The 27,167-nt window shown below is 41.2% G+C and overlaps 1 protein-coding gene across 1 annotated transcript in view; it reads left to right on the forward strand.

Moving 5' to 3' along the window:
- Positions 1-7,964: 7,964 nt before the first annotated feature.
- The window catches only part of atf7ip (activating transcription factor 7 interacting protein), a 40,150-nt gene continuing 20,947 nt past the window's right edge, over positions 7,965-27,167 (forward strand). Inside the window, exons 1-2 of the mRNA XM_080757240.1 lie at positions 7,965-8,484; positions 8,601-8,693. The gene's annotated coding sequence lies outside the window, so the exon portion shown is untranslated. The remainder of the gene's footprint in view (positions 8,485-8,600; positions 8,694-27,167) is intronic.

Genomic DNA, 27,167 nt, shown 5'->3' on the forward strand with positions numbered 1-27,167 from the left:
CGAACTTTTCCTCCAACTTGGTCCCATTATAACTAACCCTGTAACCCTAAACCTCACGTTTGTCAGACTATTGGGACGTCTGAATAATGGGAGGTCTGAATTGCGAGTGAACCCCTGGCATTCCTTTGCACTGCCATTCCGACTATACGTGGCTTTGCGTGCGGATAAATGTTACTGACAGGGTTAGTAATGTGGCGTGTCGGAATGGCGATGCGTCAGAATAGCCAGTGACATTTAACCGCAAGCAAAGCCACGTAGTCGAAATGGCGGTGCAAAAGAATGCACTCTATCCCCGAGCAGTTGGCAGCTGGATGTTGGGTTATAGTCTATAGGTCTGTCATTTGACTCCTGCATTTGATGCTTTAGCAATGATCTGGATGCATGGGATCAGGTTGCACTCGCAGCGTGTGCTAAGCTACAGTATTTTTACAGCTTAAACCCTTTTCCCACCAAATCTCTTCACCACAATTAGCTGAACTACAAGCTCACATCGTTGTGAGCTTATAGATCGTTAACAGACTGTAGCCTGATCAAAGCAAAGAGGTGATCCCACAACACTGACATGTCTGCTGGCTTCGGAATGCCGGTGTGTAACCGAATGATATGTCTTTCATGGTGCGTAAAATCTAGCCAATCTAAGAGCTCAGAACTCTGTGTATGATTGACAGATTTCCATTTCCATGTTGCATGTATGACGTTCAAAAACCAGCAGCAATGTTGGGCACAAGCAGTGGTGTAATGGTGTTTATTTCTTTTTGTGGTACAGCAATTTAATGATGTCACGTGTACGCAGCTGATTTATTTTTCCATTTTTTATTTTTTTTATTGATAGGATTTAGTGGAGAAAGACAGGAAACGGGGAGAGAGACTGGGAATGACACGCAGCAAAGGTCGTCGGGATTGAGACTCGAACCCGCGACGCGCTGTCAGGCAAGGGCCTTGTATGTGGCATGCGCCTGGGCCGGGCGCCCCAATTAATTCACATTTTTGCTGTGTCTACTGTTTCAGTGTCACACTACAGCAAGCGAGAGCACACACACACACACACACACACACACACACACACACAAGTAGCGGCCTTCAGCCTCGAGAGACCATGGCACAAGCGCACTTGGATTGGATCAGGTGGTGCTGAGGGAACAGTGCTTTGTGTGTCTGAGCAGCCCAACGCGTGAGAGGCAGTCTCTTTGGCAGTGATGGCATTTGAATGCGCTGCCGTCGCCTGCTGACGCCGATTGAGGTGCCTTTCGCCTATAGCTCTCCTTTCTGCTTTTTTTGGTACCCCGTGCATTCGTGCAACGAGCATGACACCACTGGGCACGAGGGTTTATCAAATACAGACGCTACTAATCACACTTGGTCCCCCTGTGGGTGACTTGAGTAACTACAGGTTTCCCTCTGTAATATGAGCCTCTCAAATGGCTGTCGTTATGTAATATGCATTAACCTCATAAGGTTGAGCGGAGTCCCTCAGGGCTGTATACTTGTGTGTTTTCTGTTTTCAGTTATTGCGGGGAAAGCTTTAGTTGAAAATAGCCGATCAACACTGTGTTGCGTTGTCAGCATTATGATCTGCTATTTTCTGCAAAAGCTTTCCCCCGCAATACGGATGCTGGCAGTTAAGTGGTTAATATGATTGTTGAAAGTGCCTCACTGCAAACTGTTTTTATGCACACTCTATAGATATGGTGCTGTGTATTGTGTTTTGCTCAATTCTCATGCACATACACGCGCATGCCGCACACACACACACACACACACACACGCACAGACACACACAGTTGTTTTTTCTCATTGCAATGTTTCTGTTAATTTAATAACGTTTCAAAATCCAAGAAGACACTTGGTTTTTATCAGGCAGATGTGCGAACAAACATGGGTTAATAATATTTATTTGTAGAGGATTAGAACATTGCACCCTCTGCTGGTGACATGGGCATAGTACTACTTTCCTTCAACCAGATGAAGCAACAAAATGGCTGTGCAGATCATAGACATAGAAACCTCATTCGCCAATCGACCTGGAAGTGCACGGTGCGCCCATAGAGTTAAGGCACAATCATATTCCAGTTTTAGGTGATATCTTATCACCGCGGCATAGGTTTTTTTTCTTCTTTTTTTAAATTTAAAAGATTTTTTGACGGTTGAGCTAACCGTCTACAGTGTAGGGTTGGAAAACTACAACATTGCGTGGTGATAAGCTATCACCTCACGCGGTGATAACCTATCACTTCACCCTGGAGTATGTATGAGGCTATATGGACATGAGTGTCATGGCGGCCTCCAGTCACGTGACTCACGCCCCTTCCTTTCATTATGTTCCTTGGCACCAACGTGGAAGGTTGCCCTCACTTGAGAGCATACGCCCCAGAGCTGGAAGAGGCGTCTACCTTTCTGTCTATGGTGCAGACAATATGCTTTATTATAATGGCTGGAAATAAATTACACTGTTGACAAAAGAAAGAAAAGAAAAAAGAATAACACAGATTTAAATCAGACGGTTTTCACTCCAAATTATTCAATCAATTAATCAAGTTCATTGCCAAATTATTCGATCAGGTAAAAATAATCTTCCGATCACTTAAAGCTTGACGACCTCCGGAACCGTCGATATCGGTATTGTTCCAAAAGCTGGAACAAAGTACTCCATTACAGCAGGAAGAGACTCTTCCTGTAGGCATAAGGGTTATCTTTAACATTGACATTTCTGTCAGCAATGCATTGGACACACGTTATATGGATCGCACCTCAGTTCTATAGGGAAGCCCCGCTGTGATTGACCGTTCTCGTTTTTGCAACTATGCCTAACCCTAACCCGCCTAACCTCAGTAAAACTATGCCTGCCTAAGAGCCAATCAGACGCATGGTAAGGTGGGTCTACCCTAGAACATTGGTGTGATTCATAATCACGCCCACACAGTCACACACTCGTCTTCCCTTTGAACATTAATGGCTATGATGAAAAGCGGGCAGCTGGCAGACATAGATGTTTTATCTAATGAGTATGCCCCCCTCCCCCACCACACACCAGGTGCAGTTATGACATAAGGTCTGCTTTTTCCATGAACATATGAACACCAGGCACTCAGTTGTGTTAACTAAACAATTATTAGCCTGGAATGTGTCTGAATGGAATTGCTTTATTTTCTTTTGCTAATAATAACAACAACAACAACAACAATCTTGAGGGGGAAAACCAGGGATCGGTATTGGACCCCGATATTTGAATCGGAACACCCCTACTCATTTTACAATGCACAATAACAGGCTAGAAATGTGCTTTTGAATTAAATACTGTATATTGCACATTACATTCACCCATTCACACACATTCATACACCAATGGCGGAGCAATTGTTCACTGCTGCTGCGGTAAGATTTCATGATCTCTCTGACAAAATTTGATGACTGTGTCGTGGCACAAAAAACGGTAGGAGAAGACATGCTCTACTCAGGGGGAGTCTTGGAGTAGTCTCTGTAGCTGGGTGATAATGTCCTTGCCAGTACACAGCGGCTGCTGTGCTCAAGCACCTTATATAAATACATTATCTCATGTACTATGTGTACATTTATTTGTGGAAAAGAGACCCTTTCGTTGTACGGCTGTACAGCCTGTAAATAAGATAAGAGAAACCCAACAGCTGCGCTGTTTGTGAAACAAGCTTCTGAATTATGTGAAACCCTTTACTTGTACTTTCTGTGGTACTTTCTTTCCCTCCTTGATCCCCCCCCCCCCTCTTCTTCCCTTTCTTGTATTTTCATGGAAGAAATGACATGGTGGGAAGTGAACTATGCACAAAAAATATTTTTTTACCTGTAAAGCTGTGAAGTTGATTCTTAAGGTGGTTGCACACTGGGCGCGTTTTTCGGAAAACCGATGGAGAAACGCCACTAAAAATCCTAAAAACGCGCTCGGTGTGTGGGGACCTTTATTCTTTAAACTCTTCCTTCCCTCCCTGTCAGTATTTATTTTTTGCTCTCTCCTGCATCCACAAATACATGTACCCTCTGTTTCACCAATAATAAGTCTCTTTATATAGACTAGTGTTCTCAAAGAAAATGAGACATAAACAAGTGGCAGTAGGTCATTGCAGGCTTGATGAGCTATGCACATTAGAAGAAATATATATATTAAAAAAGAAAAAACATTGTGACAATACAATTTAGGCGTTTAGCAGACTCTCTTAATCCAGAGCGACTTACATTAAGCAAGAACAAATAGCATGGCAATACATCACATACATAAAAAAGTAGTTCAATGTAGATTCATCATGAATCATACGTAAGCCCTAAATCCCTTTGCTGACGATCTACAAGATCACAACATTTTGGTGCAACACGTTGTGAGCTTGATGATCTGATTCTTTCACTTTCGTCTATTTTCGCAGAATGCTCACATTTTAGGACATGCCCACAATAGGGATGCTATAGGCTTCATATGGTGTAAGTGGTCATCCGTATTCACACACTACCATTAATGAAGCTGAGCTTTTACTGGACTCAAACACAGAATAATAAAAGCTAAATCCTCACATGTTGTTGTAATACTTCCCAATTAAGAGTGAAAATTCCACAAAACCTGTAAGTTAGAGCACCCCAAAAATAAAAAAAGAATTAAAAACAGAGAAAGAAATAAGAAATAAATGCATTTGTAGGTAGGCTATGGTAAAACACACTTCTAGTTCAGGCTAGAATTTAGCTTTTGAATTAGAATGTGTTCATTTATTTCTCAAACATAATTTGACCTAAAGTGACACTGTAATTTAAATATTAGTTTTTCCACACCCGTTTTTTAGAACAAACTGTTCCTTGTGTTCTTTAAACTCCTCCCCCTGACTGATTCCCCTCCCCCAACTGCACCCTTCCCCCACAACTGCCACAAGTACATACTGCCCTCTAGTCTAGTTCCTCCTTTTTTCCTGTGTGAATGTTCAGTCTGTGAGGCTAGTTTCAGCTACCGCCTCTATATAGACAAGTGTTCTCAAACAACATTAGACAAATAAGAGCCAGTATAGGTCCCTGCAGTCTACTCTGTGTCTTCAGAGCTGCCAAAATTACAAGAAAATAGAACAATCGGAAATGTAATCGAATCATGATCTAAAAAAAGCTAATATAATTGTGAAAGAATTGTGACACTCCTCTACACACAATATCTAATATAAAAAATCTTGCAAATGTTACAATATTTTGTAAAATGCATACAGCTTGCCTCATTCAAACGAAGCATTTCACCATATCAGTTTCAAAGTGTCTTCTTTAAACTCCTCCCCGTGACCGATTCCCCTCCCCCAGTGTTATCTTTCGTAACGACAAACTGCCCTTTGCCCCGTCTACCTACAAGATCTACCCTCTCTGTTCCTCCGTTTCCCTGAGTATTCACTCAAGCTGTTTCCGTTACAGCATATGTAGATATTAGATAGACTAGTGTTCTCAAACAAAATGAGATAGAGGTGGCAGTATAGTATAGGTCACTGCAATCTACATTGTGTGTTCAGAGCAGAAAAAGAAAAAAATAAGAAAAAAAGCTAAACTGAAAATGTAACCGAATAAAAGTAAAATAGAATCGTGGATTTCAATGTATTATCTCTATATCAAATCTAGCCAATCTACAAGCTCACATATTGCAACGCATTTTACATAGATCTCATAATGTTCATCTATTTTCATTGAGAGATCACGTACGACGACATGTCCGGAATAGGGATTGTAGGGTTCATGTAGAGAATATTCACGCACCACAAGGGTTTATCACGTGCATACAATATTTGTGGAAAACATGAAGACATTCATCCGCTATGGCTGACTTGAGTAACTACATGTTTCCTTCTTCGTTGTTATATAATATGCATTAATATAATGGTTTAATGTCTCTCTCACACACACACACACACACACACACACACACACACACACACACACACACACACACACACACACACACACACACACACAAATATACTATACTGAAATGTGTAATATAGGCTATTGTTGTTCTAACGGCAGCCACAAGGGCTTATCCGGGTGATGTACACAAACAAACATAGTAACATAGTTTGTAGAGAACATAAGCACATTGCTCCCTCTACTGGTGACTTGGGTAACTACACCTTCCCTTTGACTAGATGAAGGAAAAAAATGGCTGTGCTTACAATGATGATGGCTGAAAATGGCACAAAACCTGATTTATTGACAATTTGCTTCTGCTGTCTGTACTTGATCATGTCACCAAAGTATATAGAAAATCAAAGTGGGATTTAGTAACATTTATTTTGCTTGCCAAATTCAAATACTAGTATTCCTCAATAGCAAAACAACATGTCTTCTTTAAACTCCTCCCCCTGACTGATTCCCCTCCCACAGTCTTTATCTTTGCAACGACATGCACCCTTCCCCCTCCACCCACAAGCACATCTACCCACTGTTCCTCCTTTTTTTCCCCTGCGTGAAGAAGTCTGACAGTCTGTTTCAGTTACAGTACAGAGATAGACTAGTGTTCGCAAACAATATGAGATAAAGAAGTGCCAGTAGGTCAATGCAGTCTACACTGTATGTTCAGAGCTGTGTCTACATTATGTGGAGGAAAAATAAGTGGTGTGACTTTAAAGGAGGGAGGCCACTGGCAAGCACATAATCAGTGCCGGCACAGACGGCCACTGGCGGAGAGGAGACTGAATGCTCTCTAGTCTAGTCTCTACGGCTGGTATCGTCTGCCAAAAACACTGCGCAGTCTCTATAGACGCGCTCACGTCCGTTTACATTGTTCTCTGTGTTGACCAATAGCGGCGAAGCAGCCATGATTACACAGTTAGGCATGGTCATTATTACACTATTACAGAGGCAAATTTTGTTGGGATCATGGTCACCCGTGATAGCCGACCCTAATTATCTATTATTGACACATGAATCTGCTCAGTTAATTTATAATACTGGTCCACTATTGGGAAATAAGTCAATATGTTGAATTTGGCGATCCTAGACAATAGTATGACAATTTAAAACACACAAACATGAATGTCACCCTGGGCTTTTATTAGACTGAATCAGAGGTATTGATCACCAAAGAAGCATATTCGTAATTATTTCCTTGCCACTGAGTGTCATCAAACTATAAAATCATACCATTTTCCCAGAAATCCTATGCCTACTGCAGACTATGCAGAGATATGCGTACCATTCTCGTGCGATCACTGTATAAGTAGCCTACCAATCTTTGTATAGAAAGTTACCTGGTATGATTTCCAAGTGTACACGTCCATTGTCTTGTGTGCAATTTGTGTGTTCGTGCGCAGGGCAGCCACATTTTGTTTTCAAAAGCTTTTATTGAAATGTGTTAGTTTTATTTTTTCTTCATTTACATGCTTTTTTCGTTGTAAGATAGTGAATCTGGAAAAATCACCCCTATCCCACATTTGTATCAACTAGATGAGTACAATTGATCAGTAACATTTGTGGAGAACATTACCAAATTGCACCCCCTATTGGTGACTTGGGTAACTACATGCTTCCTTTAGTCAAACATGAAGCAACAAAATGGCTGTCCTTATATAATAGGCTACGCATTACTACAAAGGCTGAAAAAGTTATTATTATGAGAATATGGATTGACCACCAAATTTAACACAGCAAAGCAGAAAAGCATTAGATGTTATATTACAAATGCATTGTACCATATGTTTACTTCTCTTTGAGACTACAAGGTGCTTTTGCATTATAAAGACTAGTATATACTTAATTAAGTTTACATACTTTTCCCTACTAATTAGTTAAGTTCACAGTCTGCATTATTCAGACTGACATCGGTTATGGCCGAACCGATTTCTCCATGCCAGTTTCAGGAGGACAAAGTGTTCAGGCTGTTCTTTAGGCTCCTCCCATTGACCGATTCCCCTCCCCCGTCTTTTTTCTTCTCTTCACAAACTGCGCCCTTCCCCCCTCCCCACACAAGTTGCTTCTGCCCTTTTTTTCCTCTCCCCATCGGCGCGATCGACCGACGTTTCGGTCTGTGTGGAGGGTGTTTCAGCCGTCTAGCTAGCTAGACAGTCACAACTAGGGTTGTCGTCAGAGAAACCCTACATAACAACTTTCACGTAGACGACCCGTCCAGAAACGAAGAGCACGTCCTAACTGCCAAATACTCACCTTGTCAGATCTAACTGCTTCGGCACCAGGATCGGCCAAGACTGAGACTAAAAAGTTGGTTGGGGAAAACATCTACACGTGTTGTTTTTCCTGTGGAGTCTGGACTGCTCTTCTTTCGCTCTGCTCTCTGCCTCTCTCTCTCTGGCGTGCCTGTAACAGCCCCAGCCCCCCTCCTCCCCCCACTGCTGCCTGGCTGCCTGGCTGCCTGACGTCTGGCCACCGGCGCGCTCAGGACGAAAAGAGGAGGAGTCTGTTTCTGTGCCGACAGGACCGAGCCGTGTTGTGTGCACTGAGAACCGAGAAGAGTCCGACGCCGGAACAGCTCTTGAATGCACCGTCGCGTCGGTAAGGTTGTTTTATTTTGATGCACTAGTCATAATCATTCACGAGTTCTCCTCCTCACTGCAGCAACACCAAACCACTCCGCTCTGTAATCTCGAACTGTCACGTTTTGAATGCAGGCTCCGGAAGTGTGCAAGAGGAGGAGAGAGTTCGTGCACTGACGCGATTTCGCGGGGAACCGTCGCTCGTTCAACACTGTGGTTCAACACCCGGTGAGTAACCTATCAGTAAGCTGCTTGCATGCTAGCATATTAGCATTGGCTTAGCATGTGAATAAACAACAAGGCAGGGTGCATCATGCCATGGATATGTGTTGTGCAGTAGTCTGTTGCAAACTAAGGAGGATAATGACAAATGGGCATAGTTTATTATTGAGTAGTAGTCTATATTTGCATTTTGATTGCAAGTCGGTAAGGTTGATTGGTTGGTGGGTTGAATACTTTATTAAAGGACGACTTCACCCATTTTCAACTTATCTTCATATCCTCGCTAATAAAATTGTATTTTTGTCCTACTTGGTCTGTGTCTTAGGAGAGCTGTGGACACTCCAGTCTACCAGTGACATCATCGTTTGACTTTTTTCAAACAAGATTTAATTATTTTTTGTATTTAAATAAATAAATAACGCGATAGCATTTTTACAATGCTATAATGAGCATTAGTGAGGACCAATTATATGAAGATACATTGAAAATGGTTGAAGTCGTCCTTTAACAGTTTGCGTGTGAAAGCACATGGAAGTACAGTAGCCTACAACACAAGATTGATAACATGTCTGTAGTGACCCCTGCTGGTCAAGAATCAAGCAGGAAGGACTTGGAAGCTAGCTGATGTATTTGGCAGTTGGCGTACAAAATATGCATTTCGTTAGCGCTAATTAGCTTTACAGTTGGTTTCATCCAGCTCTGTTCAAAATGAATGTTACATGGTTCAGTGACACCACATCAACTGTAACGATGCATACGCTTTCCATATTTTGTGAAGAAGTGAATGCAAATACAGCTTGCGGTTTATTTATTTTTTTGTCCATACTTTCACACTGCTTTTATATTCATGATATTAAACAACATGACGTCAATGCCATGTCAGTCATCTCCATATTTGGGCATATCGAGAGACAGACGAGACAAAGAAAGTGTCAATTCTGCCCAAAAGGTTGCTAGTTTTATCTTTTAAAACAACCAAAACCAGGAGGAGTGCAAAATAAATCTTCTTTTTTTCTTCTACCAGGTGTCTTAATATAAATTTAGTTTAACTTTATTTTTGAGGGGCGCTAGCCCCTCCTATGTCCAGCTTTGAGGGTTTGTGTAAACACAAACATTGAATGGCCACAAATCACTTCCTGTATATTTGCTGTTTTGTAGAGTGACAGATATTCAATTGGAGTCATTAAATAAATAAAAGAAAGGTATGCTCACTCATGTTGAGCAACTTTAGTGTTCTGAACATTGCACCCCTCTAAGCCTACAGTGGTACATTCCTGCAGTACTTTTCCATGCAGCTCTGGTCTAGAAAGGGGGTGTGGCTTAAAGAGCTGAACTGTTTCACCCCCCCTCCTAGTCATTCTTAGTCCTGTTTTCTAGGCTGAAATACGGTATGCCTATTTATTTATTTATTAAAAAAGATGTTAAAATGTTAAGAAAAATGCATATGTTTAAGACACTGTCTCCACTAAAGATTTTTTTTTTTTTCATTTTTGTTTGAGAGTCCACAGACTTAAACTTAAAGCTTAGGTTATGCATCATTCAATGGGATTTCAACTGTGACTTAATTTGTCCCACAAACACACTGTTGAGCTGTGTAGACTTTACGGACTAGCAGGACATGGTACAGACCTGCTTCTAGTAGTTTCCCCTCCCCCACTTTGTCTAGTGTGACTGCTCACGTGGGACACTGGTAACCCGACACTCTGCTTTCTCCACAGCAGAAAACCAAGAACAGACTCGAAATGCTCCTCCCACTTGTTTGTTTGCTTCAGCTTATGAATGCCTAATGGCCGCTGTTGTGTTCTGATTTTGAAAGGCCTCAAATTTGCATATGCTGTATTGTCGATCAATGAGAATTGATATATTGACTGTACATTGAATTTCAAAGGCTGTTGTTGAAAACATTTTTTATTTGTTTTAATTCAAAGCTTCGGTGCAAATTACCAATGAGCTTGTCAAAGCTTGACATTTATTTATTTATTTATTTATTACACAAATACTACATTCTGATTCATTCTGTGGTCTGTTATTTTTGAGTACTAGATCGATACTTTGAAACAGGTCAGTGAGTTTGAGTGGGAATGTGAACACTGAACACCTTTGATTGTCCTTTAATGTTTTCACTCGGAAAGAAGAATTGTATTGGTTTATTAGCGTTGTCGCACATTGTGCAACATCCAGATTATTAAATAGTGCCTTTGTCTTGCAGTGATACTGGAACTAGTACACCTGGAAGCCAGTCCCTGCGTCACAGGGGGAGGGGAGCATAAGGGGGCCCCTAACCAGACCATCTAACCACCTCAGTCAAGACTGGCAGTTAAAAAAGAAAAAAAAAACTTCTGGTAATTTCGGTGTCAAGCCTTATTCCTCAGTCGAGACTTCGGTGTCAACCAACCATCAGGTGCACCGTGAGGGTTGGTTGTGCACCCCCCCCCCCCCCACCACCGTTGTCGTGATATACAACTGCTAAATAAATAATAATAAAACGTACGTGTGCGATAGCACCCTGTACTTGTGTTGCGCAAGTACATCAATAACATTTGATTACTAGTTTGATATCAATCAAAACTGATGCACACCAGTGATTTCTGGTTTGATATTGATTACCATGGCAACAATCAAAACTGATGCATGCCTGTGGCTGAAAAAATGTCTGCCATTTTCTCTCCTTGCGGCATTATACATGGTCTGAGTGTGGATCTATTTTAGTGCCATTTGGTTGTTGCACTGTAGTTCAGATTAGCACCCTCTATTGGTGACTTGGGTAACGACATGTTTCCTGTAGTCACATGAAGCTACAAAATGGCTGTCCTATAATATGCAGCAGGGTGAAATCAGCCCTATGCTGCTTTGGAAATATAGGGGCAAGAAATAGAAATACAGTGTGATAAATGTCTTTCTGACAGAATAACCATCTGATTAATGCATCTCTGATAGAAATACATTGTGATAAATTTATTTCTGACAGGAAATTGCAGTGTGGTAACTGCATTACCATAACCCTAACCTGTATCGCAGTCTAAATTTTTACTTTATCGCCAAAATAAGTTGTTTGCAGTTGGCACAAAAATAGTGGCGCAAGTAGGATTAGAACACAGGAGGTATGGATTGAAGTGGGGAGGGAGTGGTAGGAGAGGGAAGCCTCGCCCCGTAAGGTGTAAAAGTGTCCATTCATTGTCAATGGGAATTTAATGTTTGTGTAGGACGAAGAACATACTCTAATAGCTGAATATAGCCCCTCAAAAAGTGAGGACAGAAAAGTGAGGATGCCAAAAGTGATTGGCCGGAATGATAAGAGCGCCCCTCACTTCACACAAGTTTTTTTTCTTCCTATTTTACGTAAGGCGCTTTTGAATTTTCAATAAATGCTAGTATGTTACTTAAGTTTACATACTTTTCCCTACTAATTAGTTAAGTTCACAGATTGACAGGAACAGTATGAATATTGTAATAATTGTATACTATTAGTATACAGTGATGTCATAGGTTACTGTAAGAAGAAACGGTGTAGGCTTGAGTAGCTCTGTACTCAATGATGACGTATTGACTCACATGATGTAGCCTTGGTCCCAGGCTTACTTATCTGCGAAAAGAAAAGCCTGGTCACAACGAAAGGCAGAGAAGCTATTGGCGGATGTATCCTCCGGAACATCCGTTAGATGTATTTCCCCCGGATACGATATTTTCCCGACCAATCACAACACTTGTTTCATTCGCGGAGAATGTAAACTGATTTGTAAAGCATCAACGTAATTTCCTTGGGCGCAACTTCCGCCCAAACAAATGATAGGCTCTAGTCTACAGCGTAGGTCTTGCCAGGGTACACATGATGTCACAGCTCTGTCTTCCTACTGACTCCTGGTTGACATTACAGCCGAGCAGGAAAACGGTCACGGAAATAAAGACTACAGTGGGCTCGCTACTCGAGGCAACAATTATAGTCGTTATTTGTCTTCACAGTCTGTTGAAGGTGAAAGTAAAGGCACGATTTATACTTGGTTGCATGCCGGTGTCGGGCACAGATAATAGCTGATCTACAAGCTCACAACGCGTTGCAGTGTGGTGCATTTAGAACTGCAGTGTGAGCTGTAGGTAGCCAAAAGCCACCCCATATTAACTTGTTTACTGGCACTGTGATCCCAATCGATTTTGAAAAAAGAACCCAGCAATTGAATTCACACAGATGAGTGCAAGAGACGGTATAGGCAAGGCCTTCAATAAAATGAACTACATTGAGAGAATTGTGCAGCATTGGTTGGCTGTCCAATTAATTTTAGTTACTCTTACGTTTTTGCTACAAGAAAGACTTTAAGAGGTTTTTAAGTCAACTTGACAACTGATTTTGTCTGTTTAAAGTCACAGTAGTTGACTCCAGGTGTGCCATTTTGAATGTATTAACATTCAGCAACTAAAGACAATAAATATTTTCATGGAAAAATGTGGAACATGGAACATGGGCACCAGTCTTAAAACAATAAAGTATCTATCTAAACCCCTGCTGAAACTTAAACTTTTGGATTTTACTAAACAAAGTTTTTAATCTCATGAGTTTACTTTCATAACAATTTGGTAGATGATTATGTGTTTTTAATAACTATTTAATTTATACTCAATAAAAGGTTACATTTATCAATAAATTAATAATGTATTTATACTGAATCTGTTTCATCAGGGAAAATGGTGATTAATGTAAACACAGATTTTGTTGCTTAATGTGACCTTTAAACACATTTTAGTTTGGCAAGCAACCTTTTGGAAAGTTGTTTACATGCTCTTAATGATGCAGTGATTGATTGGAAAAGTTTGACATTGATTTAGTCTGTGGAACACCTGATTAACTGTCGGCCATTCAGAGCATTCAATCAATTGATTGGCGTTCAATCAATTGATTTTGCTGTTCCTGCAAAAAAAAATCCAGAATGTTGATAAAATGCCCTAGAAATGGCACAATCGGTTTGCCGAGTGGGCGACTGAGGTTCAATCACAGCTCGGGTCTAAATCACTACATCTGGTGTAGTCGGCAGGACATGATGGAGGTTGTTCTCGCGCAAGGGACATGAAAGACGTGCTTCGTTGTGTGTATCGTGATCGGCGTAGTGTGAAGTGTGAGGAGATGCTCCCAAGAACTGAAGGGGTAGATGTAGTGCCCCAGACAAGACCCGGCTTGGCCAATCTGTGTAGCTGGTCGGTTGAGTTGACCAATCGGTGAAGCCGATGCATACACTACCTATAAAATACTACTCAACGTGGACTGGTTCCATAGGTTTAGGACCCACCGCAGTGGTGTCCAGTGAGAACTTAAACGGGATGTCTAAATCTGCACTGTAGTTCAGATTAGCACCCTCTATTGGTGACTTGGGTAACGACATGTTTCCTGTAGTCACATGAAGCTACAAAATGGCTGTCCTATAATATGCAGCAGGGTGAAATCAGCCCTATGCTGCTTTGGAAATATAGGGGCAAGAAATAGAAATACAGTGTGATAAATGTCTTTCTGACAGAATAACCATCTGATTAATGCATCTCTGATAGAAATACATTGTGATAAATTTATTTCTGACACGAAATTGCAGTACCGCAGTGGTGTCCAGTGAGAACTTAACCGGGATGTCTAAATCTTTGACACAACGATATCTGGGTTGTAAGGCCAAAATATCGCTGACTCGTATAGAAGGCGATGGAGGAGCGTAGCAAATGCTGCTTGCATCTCCCTTAAAGGGCAACATCCACATAGGGTCAGCTGAATGCTTGTCACAATGTCTACATTGACCTGATGCCAGCACTAGATGTCTCTGTCGTCTCCATATATGGAACTTTTGTGAGAGTGAGTGAGAGCCTTCGTTACAGCCACCCCCAGATTTCTTGTGGAAATCTTTACAATATCAAGAAGGCTTGGAACAGTATACGTTGGCCCTACAGGCCACCCCATTAAAAGCACACCGCCACCCAATATGGGCAATACCGCTTTCTTTCTTCAATGTTCTGGTAGGTCATAAAGAACTGAAAATTGAAACCCTTGCCACCCCGTTGACGGATGGGTATCACAATGGTTCTCCTGCATCTGTAGCACTGATGGAGATAGTGGTCCCAGTACTTAGGGGCTAGGCTGTACTAACATCTGACAGCCAGTACCGACAGCCCCTGGAGGAGAGAGGTTTCCCAGACCAGTTCTTTCACTTGCTGCTGTAACACTCTTAATGTATCTGTCCTGCAGCTGTCTAGCCTTCTCTATCCAGACTCCGGCTGCCTTTCTTCCACTCCACGTTCACACAAGCTTCCTTCCTCGGAGAGCTGTTCTACCACCATTAATAGAGGATTTCCACATCCGGTTACTGCAGTACACCATAATCCGGCTCGAAGGACCATATAAAATACTACTCAAATGGAACTGGTTCCCTGGAAGTAGGACCCGCCAAAGTGGTGAGAAGTTAACGCAACGATATCTGGGTTGTAAGGCCAAAATATTGCTATAGCAAATGCTGCTTGCATCTCCCCTCAAGGGCAACAATCGTTCTGGGTTGAATGCCCGTCACAATGACCATGCCAGTTGTCAGCGGCAGCTACGGGTGGGATCTGCTAATCACCTGCCAATTAGCTTTTTTTTTAAAGGCCCACCTTCTTCAGTGATTGGGCTTCACTGAGCCCAGATGGAAGTAGTTTGTGAAATGGGTGTGAAGCAAGCTTCTTCAATCTTGTGGAGTCAGGTTAACGCATCCCTGGGTCATCAAAGAAATATACAAAGATGGACAGAGATTCCTGTTATAGATGGATAGTTATTAATTGTTAATTGTCCAGTGAATTTATCTTTTGTAAGGCATGTCATAAGGTGAAGCTATCACTAATCATCTCCATGGTTAAGCTCTACTATGCTATACCACAAGGCAAGACCAACTGTAACAGCAATCATGCTAAAAAATGAATAAAGTCCCAGAGGTAATACAACCTCCCGTTGTATGGTAGTTGTATGTATGGCTAGAGACATCTTGTCTTTCATAATGGTTCAACATCTCAAGGACATGGAGACATTTCAGATCTGTGGTGAGAATGATGCAGCGTGCACTGATCCCAGACTTGAGATATTACTGGTTCATTCTGCATTTCATCTGGAGTCAGACATGCATTTTTCAAACACATCTTTGGATGTTTCATAGATGTTAATCTACAGAGGTGCATACCGCATAGTGGTGATGGTCAGGGTGTCTTCTGCTTCCAGGAGTTCTTACTTGACCACCCTGGTTAACTGGTGGTGGTGCTGTTGGCATGTAGAGTGAAGTGGGGTCAATTTTCGAAGAGACCCACGTCACCACCTGCAGGAATTTCACCTTTGAGGCTGGTGACTGGAGGGATAGTCATTGTGAAACTGGGGAATGAAAATGTTGTATCACTAATATCATACAAAGCTTAGCTTAAAGGCAACGTGACATCTTGCACCATAATATTGAGACACTCGCATACTGTTCCCTCCTACTTGAAATGCCTTCAATTTACCCGCTGTTCCTGTGGGAATATGCAACTTGTATTGTAAATATCCCGTCACCCATGCCTGCATTCTTATTCCTCAACCGGTGGCAAAACTGTTCAGTGAACATTGTTGCCATGTCCACTTATTTACGAGTTTGGCCTTGTTTTGTTGAGAGTTGCTGGAGAAATTCATAGGGATGCAGCGATTGAGATCTTTCACTTCCGATCCGATACCGATATGGCAGCATCCATACCGATACCAATACCCATCCGATACAGCACTTATTTAAGTCTCTATGCTGTGTATTGCTTCTGTGTGCTGCCTGCTGGCTATGATCTGGTTATGATCACGTGGCCTCTGCATACTGCTACTGTACATGCTGGATCTGCTGGATAGAAGTGCTGGAGTGAACTTATGGAATGAGTGCTTGGATCATTTTCGCTGCAATCCCGTTCTAGTGGAAGTAGTTTTGTCCAATGGGCTCGACACAAACGCTTCCGCACGGGTTGTGCATGGATGTGACACTACTGCGCATGTGAGACGACGCAATACGTCGCATGAACCCCAAATACACCTGAGCTCTATGGTCCCATGCATGGTCTGGATGCCTAGAACCCCATAAAGTTAAACGGAGATAACCGACCTACTCATCCAGACATCCCCATATCTGGAGATAATTGACCTACTCAAGTCTGACATCCTTGACCCTATCTTTGGGCATGATTGATATCGGGGGCTCCAAATAAGGATATGAATGACATTACCGTAATGACACAAGCAACGCAGCCTAAGACATAAAGGCAATTGAAGACTCACATTACTTTCTCTTTCATCTTTAACCAGAGTGTCAACTACCTCTAAGATAGACAGATTCCACTGAGCTCTATCGGCAATATTAGACATTCACCCAGGTAGCTGACCTTACAGGGGCATCTAGGTTTAATTCCTACTTGGACACCATCTCAGCGGGTCCACAACTATTGGTAAGTCTTAATTGGATTGATCTGGAATATTGCTGTGAAGCCCGACGCATCTATCTATTTTTATTAGGCATATGGCCATATCACGGTTTGTTTTTACTTGTATTTCAAGGTGAGGTTGCTTGTTTTGGCCTTGTTTGTGGAAGTGCGGTTCCTTATTTGGCAACACAAATGCCTAAAATGTTTTAAATATTGTTTCACATAAATGCCCTTAATACACTTTACCTGCCAAATACATGTCACAGCTTTTAATTAACACCCCCGTCAGCTGCCAAATATGCGATATTGCATTTTAATCGCTTTATATGGATAATAAACTGTCAAGCTAAAAATCTACATTTCAGATTTTACACTGCATCGCCATTACAATATTAACGTTTCTGGAGAAACATAGCTAACGTGTGCTAATGTTAGCGTTAGCAATTTTTCTTCTGCTTTTCAGCTAGCAAAAAAACGGAAGTAAAAGCTCACTGCATCCGTCTGGCGGATATCGCTGGTGGCCACACGGTGGCAGTCAAAAATGTAACCGAAATGTCAGACGGATTATCACAATCAGTTCTGGGGTGCCAGAGTAAAAGCGGCCATGTCTGGTCGCTTTTACTCTGAAACCCACGACCCGGAAACAATCCACTAAAAAAACGTTACTTTACATTGCTAGCTTACATTGCGATCGTTTTAATTTATACGATATATGATCCAAAAAGCGTTCAAATTTTGCGGGAGAGATGGATGAGGAGCAGAAAAACGAAGCACCGACAAAACAAAACATGCAGATATTTGCGTAATTTATAGTAGGATATAGAGAAGTTTTAATTCATGTATTAATTGTTATACTGTGAAATCAGATTTATAAGGAGCGTTGCACACGTTTGCAAGGCACTGAGGGCATCTCACCTCCTCATTAGAGACTCATCCTAGAATCGCCCCAAACTGTAGAGTGCTGTAATATTACTGCTAGGTAGCGAACAGCACACATTCTTAGCAAACGTGGCAATGAACAATGGCAGTGTTGGTGCCATGTGAAATTATAGTTTTTTTCCTTAACTAGGGCACAAATAATCCATAGGCTGTGTGGAAAAACATAAATAAATAATCGGATTGTTTTTCATGGTCAAGCTTAACATTATATCCCCAAACTTAATGAATGGAATCCATGTAAACATTCATTTCCTCTCAAGTTTGTGCAATATAGTGTTTAACTTAGCATTTTAGCATGAGTCTAGAGAATTAATGCTGGTTGAACCTGTCATTAATTTTCTAGCTCCTTCCCTGGATGGAGCACCCTTCTGCTGGAATGGTTTAGTCCATGCTGGAAACCGAGTATGTGCAACAGACTGTGCTAGAGTGGGGGAGGGGTGCTGGCGTTCTGTGTTTCCATTTCTGCTTGCGCGGAGCTAGCTAGAGCTTACGCGAACTGATTAAAATCAGTTGTGCTTACATTTATGAATTGTTTTGGAATTGGGAATCAGTTAATATTAATATATACAATATTTAGTGAAAGTGCGTGTCCCCAGATACAGACACATTTCACAAGGACACATACATCTTTGTATCGAATCAGGGAATTCCAGGTTAAATGGATATTTTACACCAGAATAGTTGGTTGTGGCTTGGTAGAGATTGGTGGCTTTTTGTTGACACCGGAATGGTTTCTCTCAGCTGTGCTGTGTTTCTGTAAACTAAGGATCACTCTGCGCCTGATTCAGATGTGGCTGCTGGCTCAGCCACACAAGGGGAGGGGGGATGTGTGACTGTGGCCCACACATCCCCCCTCCCCTTTCCCTTCCCTTTTCTCCCTCTCCCTCTGCCTTCAACTACTGGGAAACAAATCACGTGCACGTTCTCTAGGGCCTAGACTCAGAGAACGGCCTACAGTCTAGGCAGCATTGGTCTGGTAAAGCGTTAGTTTAGTCATACAGTGTATATCTTTTGAAGAATTAGTTTTGACAATTGCTTGCCGGAGACAGAGAACATTTGTGTATTGTATTTTTTTTAGGAACCATATAATTAGTAGATAGTATGGCATATTATCTAATATGTATTTATTTGTATTGTAAGAAATTTCGTCTAGTTTAATAAATAATCTAGGAAAAATATCCACCTGGACAGACAAAATATTACCGTATGTTAGCCGCCCAAACGTCAAAGTAAACCACACCTCCCCACTCTTGGACCTTGAAGACAGCTTGACTGAATTTAATTTACGCGTAGCGCATTGTAACGGGGATAGACTCCCGCGTGTTACCGGCTGATACTGACAATAAGCCACTCCCGACCTACTTCTTGTCCAGTGGGAATATTATCATGATACAACAGGTGTAAAACTGATCATATAGAAAATGCACACAAATATGCTTTTCATAGCTACTCCCTGTATGCAAAGGAAGGGGGGTGAGGGGCACTTATAGATGTTAATTTTAGTTGAATAGGAAATTTACCCAGTAGGCTACGCCAGAGAAAACAATCGGGTTCATATTCAAGTACTGAACGAAAGTGAAGTGAAGGCTGTTTTAAAAAATGAGACTGGTTTCACTCCCTGGGGAATGGGTTATTTATCTTAATCTGCTGAATAAGAATATGGATTTATTCCTGGTGTTTTTTATTTATCTGCTTTTCCTCTTCCTGGTGTCCTTGAGCTGCTACGGGAGTCCTTCAGCTATTTATTTTTTAAATGATCTTCATCAATAGCCTATAGTACAAATATTCAAGACTTTGTCTAGATATGGTTGGAACATCAACATGGAACATCAAATCTGTCATTGATTGCTGACTGCTGAGTTCTGTGGTTTCCTCCATGGAGTGAGATGAATGACGTCATTTTTAATTACATGTATTTATTCAGCAGTTGAAAATCATTCACACGTGCCTGTGAGATTTCAGATGATCTGGAACTTGAGTAGAACGCCGATATTACCTGACTATGCTAGGTCAGAATCATGATTCAATGTAGGGGTGAATAGAGAAACGTAAAGACTGGCAAGAATCATAGCATAAACGTGTGGTTTTTGAACTAGCAATTGCTAAAAGTAATCAATTTTGTAAAATATTGCACAGCTATCATGTACGTAGCATGACATGACATGATGTGATTAATTAGTTCAGGCTATGTTAAAAATGGCAAACCGTTAAAACGGTAAGCTTAGTCCTCCACTGCTCACGCAATAAATCAATGAATGCACACACGATTTGCTTGGGAGCTAGTAAGAAATGTGCACGTGTGAAACTGACATATAGTTCAAAATAATGCCTCATTGCTGTAACTTGAAATTATACTGATATTGGGCGCGTTTCCAAAGAGAACCTTGCGCAGGTTCTTACGTGCGGCCCTTACGAAGGCTCCAATACGAAGGGTGCCTGATATAATTTTAGCTACCAGAGCTGAGGTAGGCCGGCCACAGCAAAACATCATGGTGGCCATTTTGTGTTGCTGCAGTGAATCCAGATTCAGCAGCCAGTGTGAGCGGGGGAGGGGATGAATGCGCACTGTGCGCAGTAGCATTGGAACACAGGCTAAACTCTCGCTGTTCATGGTTCAGCCTCTTAACTGGGAAGATTGATGAAAAATTATATGTTGTCATCTGATCAAATGCATTTGATTACCAGTGTTAAAGCAGATACGGTAAGTAGGACATGCAGTGTTCAGCCGTTACTCCATTTCATGCATCCACCTGGCTGTTGCTCTACTCTGTGTCAAGCAATGGAGCCATAAATTCAGATTAGATGAGCCATATAGGCCTACATTGAGGTTCACAATTGCAATTTAGATAAGCGATCGTGTCGATTTAAAAAATCCAGGAGGTCAGAGATGAGTAGTTGGTTCAGCTTTCTTTGAACTATAAACGGGTAAATATTAATCCACAAATATGAAAATATTTACAGAATGTTTTACGTTTTAACCAAAAAGTATATGGGGGAGGTTTGTATATCTACTTTTGTATAGCTATTCTGACTTGTCTGCTTAGCTTGTTGCTCAGCATGCTCAGCATAGCAACAAGGGTGGCCATTTTGAGTTGCTGCAGAAATGGAATGTGGGTGGGCAAAGAAGTAGGCCTACTACACAAAACTGATGTATTAAAACCATTTTGGCTGCAATGATGACTGATGAGAAAGAAAAATGTTACACACTACAGTGTTTATATTTCAGTTTAATACAAATCCCATGTAGGCCTATCTGTTTACTCGAATAATTATAGCCTACATTTTGTATCACACTCCTAGAACTTAAAAAGTCCAGTATACTGGAAATGTTTGATCTGGCAGGGGCTATGTTGTCATTTTAAGATTCTATAAGCTATATTGACATTTTATGATTCTGTAGTCCCCACTCTTGTGTGGAGAACCCCCCTCTGCTAGAATGGTTTGGTCCATGTTTGGCACCTCTGCATTGTGGGAGAGGCCTCCTCTAGCATTGACCCACCCCCGCCTGCATGTGAGTGAGGCTGTTCTTCTGGTGTGGGGGATGGGAGGTGAATCAGTAAAGTATGTCAGGGAGCGTGCAGTTCAGGTCCGGCTCTTCGCTGCTAGCTAAGCTTTGTTTGAGAAATAAAATTCATATTGTACTGTGGAAAACTGGAAATAGCCTGTGAAATATTAAACCTGAGCTTATGGTTTTTGGTTAGCTTGGTAAGTAATAGCCAATACGTTGCATAAATTCTCACTAGGAAGAAAAAACCTGTTTCACATCATGCGGTATAAATGGGGCGGTTTTGCACTGTGTATGGCTATTTTAAAGTCATTAACTGTTCACTTTTGTGTTAATTATATCCACAAAGCTTAAAATAAAAAAACAACCCCTCTGCAATGTGATGGAACAGTCTATGAAGAGCTCCTCCCCCTTCCCTCTTGGTTTTCCCCCTGGCCTCACTCTAGTCTGCATCAGGCCTCTTTGCCATGTGTTCCTTTGACCAACAAAACAACTTTTGAATGACATCCAACGGAAGGCCTTCCGCCATCTTGATATTAATCCTGTCAGAGGTGAACCTCTCTTCATTTCGAAAGCATATCTTATTTTCTTGATTGTTAATTTGACCTGATAAACAAACATGTATGTTTGCTAGCATAAAATGCTAATACCCTTTGATTTTTTTTGTTTGGTGCTAGTTAGGCTATATTTTACGTGAGTGTTTTCCACATAAGGGCTCTCTGTGCATCAAAAAAAGGCAACTAATGGAGTTAATTTGGCTTATTTTGAAACCTTGGCACAGTGCCAAGAAATGATTTAAGGAAGATTGATTTCAGCTGCAACCACACAACTCACATAAGCCTGTCTGTCGCAAAGTCACACTGGGTGTCGCCCGCAAAAGAAAAACGGGTATTGACGACATAGGACAGATCTATATCTCTGTCTGTCTGTCCTTTGCATATGTTCAGAACTGTTCATCCAATAAACTTCGTACTTGGCTGATGTAATGCTCGTGACACGTGAGCTTGTAGATCTGCTATTTTCTTTGGCTTGTCACATTTTACAATGGGCTTATGTGGTTAATCAGACTATTTTATTCGGATGAACTGATCTAAAAAGTAACCAAAGGAATAATTCATAGTTCTATAGTTGGATGGAAGTAGCCTACTGTATCAAGTGTGACATTGATCGTTTGTTGAAGTCATCTGAATATTGACTATATTCACACAGCGGCCATTTTGCTTTCACGTCATGTTTGTGGATTAACTTAATATCAAAATGGCCGCCGTGTGAATATGGCGAATTGGTGAGGACCCAGGGAAGTACAGTGTTGATTGGACGAGCGGTTATCATCCAGAACCAGCCTGTTAGTTTGAGTGGGCACACATTCCGATTTCCGAATGATGGCCATGCTCCAAAAAGCACTGCACTTATTTTGTTTATTCAAGGCAAGTCAAGGCATATGTTTTTCCGTTCTTTTTTTTCTTTTACGCGGCAGACAGGAACGAGAAGGAGTAGCTAAATAACAACTTATCTACATTTCATGAGCTGGATTTCAAACCCATTTTTGGAGATTCATGCATTGAATCAGTCATTTATCATCAGCCATTTTAGAGAATTCAGTTTTGTTGAGCTAAACTCTTTAGCTGCTAAAGAGTCTCACAACAAGAGATGTTTTAGATTATTACATGGAAGAGTTTAGTAAAGATTCTGAAATGTCCAGTATCCTATAGTAACAGAATATGAACCACTTGAGTCCTACTATATGCTTTGTTGGTGAAAATAGACGATCTACAAGCTCACACAGCGTATTGTAATCTGTTGTGTGCTTTTCTATTATGTTTACTAGGTTGTGGGGGGGGGGGGGTAATGTGATTAAATGAGACTTAAGCATTTGGGGAGAAAGTAATTTTTTTTTTTTTTTGTGAGGGTTATATTCTTTAAAAACTTAGTATAGTAGTAAAGTATGGAAAATCCCATCCCTCTGCCAGAATGGTTTAGTCCATGGCTGTCTGTGAATTTCCATACCGGTTTGAGTTTGTACTAGGATTGGGGATGGGTGCTGCTAGGTGGCTGTGTGCACTGCACTTTGTGCCTGCAGACACGGCTAGCTACGGTCAGTGTTCACTGTTTAGCTATGATCGGTGTTGGTTAAAACCACACTGTATTGGTTGGTTATACGTGTTGTTGTGGTTTGTTTTAACACGATGCAGACATGCAGTTAGGAACAGCACAGGCCCTGAAGGAAAACAATCTTGTATTTCATATGCATTACAGCACTGTGCCGTGTTCAGTCACTCCCAGTAATGACTTCACTAACCAATTCTATGTTTTAAAGCTACTCTGCCTGCATAGGGTTTTAGTATGGGAATATTAAAGGAGATAAAATTAAGTTTTCTTTTGTAATATAGTTTGCATGTGAAGATGAAGAACAACAATTTGTAGGCGGACCTTGTACTTCAGTTAAATGGTTCCAAGTGTTCAGTACAGGCGGCCATTTTGTGTGCTTTCAGGCAACGCAGATAAAAGATCCATGAAAGGTGGGTGGGGACGGAAAAAGCAAAGGATGCCGTGAAAGCTATGTGTTGCTTGGTAGGGTAATTCTTACAGAGAGAAGTGGTTTACAGACTAAGATATTTGTCTGGTCTACATTTGTCTGATATGGAGCCAAGAAATAGCTTAATTATAAACGGGTCGTAATACAGAAATGCTCATCACCCTGAAGATATTTTTAGAGTTTGTATTTAGGACCGTGGTGAATTCAGCTAATATCCATTCCATAATGATGACTCATCCATTGTGAACAATTTCTTGATCACAAATCACATTATATTTGGTCTCTGTTTATCATTCCATGTTGTGTATATGAGAGAATAAAGTTCCTGTTTTTGGTTTTGAGAGGAAGCTCACTGCTGTGTGGGTAAATTGGGGAACCCCCCCTCCCTCTATCAGAATGGTTTAGTCCATGCCGAGTTTGTGCTAGATTGGGGGATGGGTGCTAAGTGGCACCTTTGTGCTCTGCCCCTTTACCTTGTGCCTGTCACAGCTAGCTACGGTTGATGTGGGTTAAAACCACACTATTGGTTATACATGCGGTTGTTTTGTGATGTATACGTACTGAATACTTGTTTGTTTTAACAGTATGCAGTTAGGAGTTTTGTTCCGATGCAAAAATAATCTCTTAATTTCATATGCAGTACACGGTACTGCAGTCTCTCCCAATACGGTAATCACGTTAACGGATTCAATATAAAACTAATATATAAAGCTAATCTGCCTTCATATGTTTTATTAATGGCATACTATTAATGTTCTTTTTTTCTTTCTTTTTTTCCCCGTTTCTTTCTTTTTCTTTTTTAACTGCCGGTAAGGGGAGGGGCTGTTCAATGTTTAGCCCACTACATAAGGCAGAGAGTAGCTTAACGATGATGTCGGAGGAAAATACTGTAGCTGATCTGCAAGCTCACAACAAAACATATGTGTTGTGAGCTTGTATGTTGGCTATTCTAGTATTTTATTTTTATCATTTTTTTATGACATGCCCAAAATGCGGGATGATGGATTACGATATAGAATCGGTTAGTAAAAGGAGTATTGGAGCACTGTGTTGCAATGCATGTGAAATACCACAAATGGGGATAAGAGATTATTTTCATTTGGGACAAAGCTCCTAACTGCACCCTGTTCAAAAAGAATGAACCAATACAGTGGGGTATTAACCGACACCGATCGTAGCTAGCTGTGACAGGCAAAAAGGAAGTGCAGTGCACAGCACAGCCTACTATAGCGGCTCCCATCCCCCATTCTAGCACATACTCAACCTGGTACAGACAGCCATGGACTAAACCATTCTGACAGAGGGGGGTGGGTTCTTCATACTAAACTTCATATCAAAAGCCACAAAAAAACATTTATCCTAAAAAATAAACTAAATAAATAAAAGCGAATATGCACAAAATGATTTGATCTATATTAGCGGATTTCTTTTAAATTAAATAAACTTCTTTAGGGTTGATTTATTATGACATTTTGTAGTTTTCCAATCATTCCTTTTTCCCAGATCAGATATAAATAGACTAGACGCAAAGTAATAACAAAAAAGCAAGCAACAGATAGCTTTCTTTTTCAGATAGCCTTTTCTGTCCCCACCCACCTTTCATGGATCTATTCACTCACTGGATTTGCCTGCAGGCACACACAAAATGGCCACCTGTATTGCTATGCACCGGAACACTTAACACAGTTTGGAACTGAACTAGTTATAAGCTCCACCCACAAAACTGGCAAAACAGGGGAAAGAAACGCTGTGCTTTTTGGGAAATGTTTTGTTTGTCACTATGAAGACTGGAGTCAGATAGTCTTCCTAAAGCTTCCAAATATTTGTCAACAAAACAGTCAAGCTTCCAAATATTTGTCAACAAAACAGTCCATGTATGACAGTGAAGAACATTGTAATGTACACATACTGTGTGCTATGTCAGAAAACTGAAATTGTTGGGCATTATTACCAGTGCAGTACCAGTTTGTCAGAGCGTACTATTGCACTATGCGTCAGTACCCATTGCCAGAGTAGTGCAGCTCCTGGCTGTTATCACAATACTTGGAGGCAAGTTTATTGCTTTAGATTTTTCAGATCCCCAATTTTCACCTCAGCAGTGACTATCCTTCCTGGAGTCAAACAAGAACGTATCTCGTATGCTAGAACATATTGATGACATCAGTGATCTCCCTATATATGGGCGCACACACACACACACACACACACACACACACACACACACACACACACACACACACACACACACACACACACACACACACAGCTTCCTGGATTTATAGTTGATTTACCATTTGCACCTGTTTTAATTCCTATTATTCCTGAAGGCCTTCTCATCTCTGGAATCTGAGGTATCAAGCACTCTGCTGAGTCATATAAGGGCTGTCGGTTTTAAGTCATTCCTTAGGTTCCTTAGGTTTTTCTTATGGAGAATACCGTCCAGAGCATACCAAGGTTTTCTTTTCTCAATCAGGAGAGGGAATGACCAAGTTCAAACGGGACATAAATGCATAGGAATAGGTTGGGTTGAAATATGAACTCATGTAGTCTTGGAGCATATTTTATTCTACCGTACATTTTCGGAGGCAACATTTTGTCTGCACAAGGCTCTTATTTATTTATTTTTGATTCAAATTGGAACACTGCATTGAACATTGATTGTGTCATCAATAACCCACTAGGCCACTACTATGCTACTCCTAAGAGGGTTCAATTCAAATTGTGCTCAGTGCTGGTTAATCATTTCTGGCCTTCTGGCACATTAACAGGATCGGTGCCGCACATTTACGGCCGTCTTTTATGCTAGAATGCCTAAGTAGTGCTGCTAGGCAGCTTTCCCATTGTAAAAAATAGGGACTACATTTCCCATAACCCTTTGAACACTGGAGTGACGGACCTTTTTGCGATGACGTCATATTGCCATTATGACTTAAAACTGATTAAACGTGGATTAAACAACGAAAACATAATTTACAATATAGTGTATATGTAGATTTTCACCTGGGCGCTTGTCATCTGACATTATCCAGAGCTGCTTAATGCAGCGGTTCCTTAGGTTGGATATAGGCGGCTATAACGA

The sequence above is a fragment of the Protomyctophum bolini genome, assembly GCF_963924005.1.
Source record: "Protomyctophum bolini genome assembly, chromosome: 3".
Lineage (NCBI taxonomy): Eukaryota > Metazoa > Chordata > Actinopteri > Myctophiformes > Myctophidae > Protomyctophum > Protomyctophum bolini.